At 34.3% G+C, this 3,828-nt stretch overlaps 1 protein-coding gene across 3 annotated transcripts in view; it reads left to right on the top strand.

The window, feature by feature from the left end:
* Window positions 1-2,592: 2,592 nt before the first annotated feature.
* LOC115219253 (synaptobrevin homolog YKT6) overlaps window positions 2,593-3,828 on the top strand; it is a 43,389-nt gene continuing 42,153 nt past the window's right edge. The window contains exon 1 of one of the 3 annotated variants that reach the window (XM_036509176.1): window positions 2,593-2,716. The gene's annotated coding sequence lies outside the window, so the exon portion shown is untranslated. Of the gene's footprint in view, window positions 2,809-3,828 lie in introns of all 3 variants that reach the window. The other 2 variants (XM_036509175.1, XM_029789401.2) reach the window with 2 other exon arrangements.

Raw genomic sequence — 3,828 nt, 5'->3', positions numbered from 1 at the left:
CTAATATATATAACTACATAATGAAAGTAATTGAAATTGAAACCATTTAATAGTGAAAGTATTAACAGAAATGTTATTGTTTCACTTTTGACATGTAATACGGAAACAGTGTAAGAGATAAGAGATTGCTCAGGGCTCGCATTAGGCAAGAAGTCGAAAATTTTGGGGGCCCATATCACTGCACGGACGCTAAGTAAAGCATGTGTAAAATTTGAATGAAATCTTTTGGGTAGTTCTTGAGTTTTAGTGATGCACACATACAGACATTCTCAGTTTTATATATATAGATAACTAGTCCTGGGAGTTTTTGATACTACCTTGTATGTATCTATCTATCTATCTATCTATATATATATATATCATCATCATCGTTTAATGTCCATTTTCCATGCTGGCATGGGTTGGATGGTTCAACTGGAGTCTGGGAAGCCAGGAGGCTGCACCAGGCCCCAATCTGAGGCTATAGCAAAAGACACTTGCCTAAGGTGCCACACAGTGGGACTGAACCCGGAACCATGTGGTTGGTAAGCAAGCTATTTACCACAAAGCCACTCCTGTGCCTATGACATCTTGTACACATCTCAAAACCATTTGCAAAACTCTCCTCTTCACTAAGAGCATGGACAATTCCTGGAATGAATCTTTTCCAATGACAGTGCTTCAAAATGCAATGGACACTTGATATTGAAACCCCTAAATCACAAATCATTTGCCACATTTATTTCTTCTTTCTTTTTTTTTTGGTGTCTGGTATTCCGTTTCTTGTGAACATTTTGAATTGAACAGTTCTACTCGCTTCAAACTTATCTGTGATTCGAGTGATGGAAAGTCACATAGATGGATCTGTTCGATTGCCCATTCCTAAACTGCCTTTGTATCTCAACTACATTTTCGAACTTCCAGTTGCACATTAAGTTAAAGTTTCAGTTTCAAAGCCAGCTCAGTCTGGTTCCCTTCATTATTTCCAATGGTTAAGAAATGAAAACCGAATTATCTGCTGTTACGGTTTGTATACATCTTTAGATTTGGTTGGGACTCTAGGTATATATGTAAAAACGCTTCCGTTTACCGAGCTGAGATTCGAAACCGAATCTAAGGATCCTCGCTCGTCTGATCCACCACTGGTCAAACAGGCGCGAAAAAATCCTTTTGCGCCTGTTTGGCCAGTATTGGATCAGACGAGCGAGAATCCTTAGATTCTGTTTCGAATCTCAGCTCGGAAAAAGGAAGCGTTAGTTTTTACACGCACACACACACACACACACACACATATATATATATAATATATATATATATATATATATATATGTAAAAGTAAAAAAATATACAAACTGGGACAAGAACGTGAAACATCCAGAAGACGACACAAAAAACACGGACGGGACATTCGAAGCCTTCAATCATCAGTCAAGAACCGGATCATCTTCGCAATTTCGGCTGATTAATCTTATATATATTATATATATATTATAATATATTATAAATATTATAATAATCCAGGTTTCTCGGAGCACTAGGCCACTTGGTGTTGAATAGATATACTATTAAATTAGTATCTAATTCTCTCACCCTTATTAATTAATTATATAATATATATATATATATATATATATATATATATATATATATAGAGAGAGAGAGAGAGAGAGAGAGAGAGAATTAAGTTAAAAGAATCGTTATAGTCAGACGAAATGTACTTTAGTTGCGACCTTTTTCGATAATGAGTTCAAATCCCGCTGAGGTTTTAACTTTGCTCGGAACTCTAATCGACGAACATTAGCGCAATCATTCTACATGCCAACAGTGGTATTTAAATGTTACTCACCCTCAGAGAAATATTTATATGATTACATACAACGATGATAATAAAATATTTCCCGTTTTTGCAAACGTGTTGACATATAGATATATATTTGACCTAATATAATTAATACGAGAAAGAACCATTCGGTGGTCGAGCAAGCTATAAGAAATAGCAGGCAGGTCTCACTCAAAATAACACCCTATTAACTTTTAGAAAGGAAGGATTAATGAGAAAAGATTGTTGTTGTTATTAACGCCATGTAAGTCCTGGCTGAGTAAGCATTCCGAATGTGACCATCTCGTCGTTTTGTTTTTGTTTATCATGTATCTAGGAGAGCGTTATTAAATGTGTCTTTTTATAAGGGAATTAGTTGGGTGTGATTTAATGGAGATTAGCTTGTTATATCTAGCATGTTCGACAACCACATGCAGATATTTTCTATCTAAAAATAAAATGAGATCTTACACGGTTGGGAATGTCTATGATTACAGTTAAGATCTTTAGGTTGTGTTCAAATTACGCCGAGGTCAACTTCGCCGTTCATTCTTCCGGGGGTTCAATGTTTGATTAAAATAAAAAGCCACCAGACAACTACAAGGGGTCGGGTCATATTCCTCCTGTAAGAAATCCTAGACTGAATGAGGTAAAAAAAAAAAAAATGGGAATTATCAAAATCCAAAAAAAAAAAAGGGGGAAGATCGGAGCTGAAGTCTAATTACGTAGAACGAAACCGGGGAGCGATGTTAACTTCTCCTTGGTTACAACCGGAAGTCGCTCGGTTTTATGTTATGACACGATAGAAGAAGGAATTAAATCACCACAGTTTTTAAAAGGAAATCGATTTCCGGTGAAATATCGTTACGTCAGTTCCGGTGTCGACCATTCGGATATTTTGTGTTGTTTGAGAAGCTGGTAAGTTTTTCCAAGACTGTTTTTAAAATGATGTCTCTTAACAGCTGGCACAGAATGGCGTGGCAGCCTTCGTTAGGGTTAGACGACAGAAGGTAACTATAGCCATATAAGATATCATCAACACTTTTTTTAAACCACCCATATTTATATTTTCGCTTTATATATATATATATATATATATTTTTTTTTTTTCTCCTCTTTGCTCTGTTTGCGTGTCCGCCGCACAGTACTGAGACACACAGACAATCTCTTACGGGGTGGGTGACACATTCCACCGAATATTATCATATCCTTACATCATAATTACTATTTATCATGGTCGTTGATTGTCTTCTGAGGGTGTACAGGACCCGTGATTTGGTTTCGGGGGAAGCTTCAGGGTTCCTGCCCATCTGTGTCTTTTGTTGTTCAATTCTTGTTATATATATATATATATATCCGCAGATTCTTAGAAATAGGCGGGGTGTGAACGAATGTATACATAAGTAGTAATATATATACGCCTACGTTTCTGCAATTCATATATAAATAAATATATATATATATATATATATATATATATATATATATATAATATAATTTTGCTAAAAATAGTGAAGGCAGAAAGATATCGCATGAGAAGGCGTATCGATTATCTTTATGCAAAACTTCAATTCATGTATGTAGATATATATATGTATATATATATATATATATATATATATATATATATATATAGTAGTTCCAAACTTTTCTGTCGTGTTAGAAACGTTTAGTAATTAAATATGTTCATTTAAGTTTTATATAATAAGACGGTTCTAGCTGTCGTACATGGTCCTTCTGCATCAAGCTTTAATAGTTTTAAAAGTTTTCGGAAAAACTCGAATTATATGTATTCAATATTGTATAATTAAAGTGTAGCATTCATACATACACACACACACACACATATAATACATACATGCATATGATTTATAATTTAGAGTGTCATATCTGAAGTATTCCTTTGTGTGTGTGTATATATATATATATATATATATATATATATAATATAAATTAAAGAATGGAGTTGAACGACGAATTAACAAAATTCCTTTATTTTCGACATATGTTTCGAAGGCTGCATATTCCTA

This window comes from Octopus sinensis, linkage group LG14, assembly GCF_006345805.1.
Source record: "Octopus sinensis linkage group LG14, ASM634580v1, whole genome shotgun sequence".
In the NCBI taxonomy this organism is placed as follows: domain Eukaryota; kingdom Metazoa; phylum Mollusca; class Cephalopoda; order Octopoda; family Octopodidae; genus Octopus; species Octopus sinensis.
This window is presented reverse-complemented; position numbering and strand designations above follow the sequence as displayed.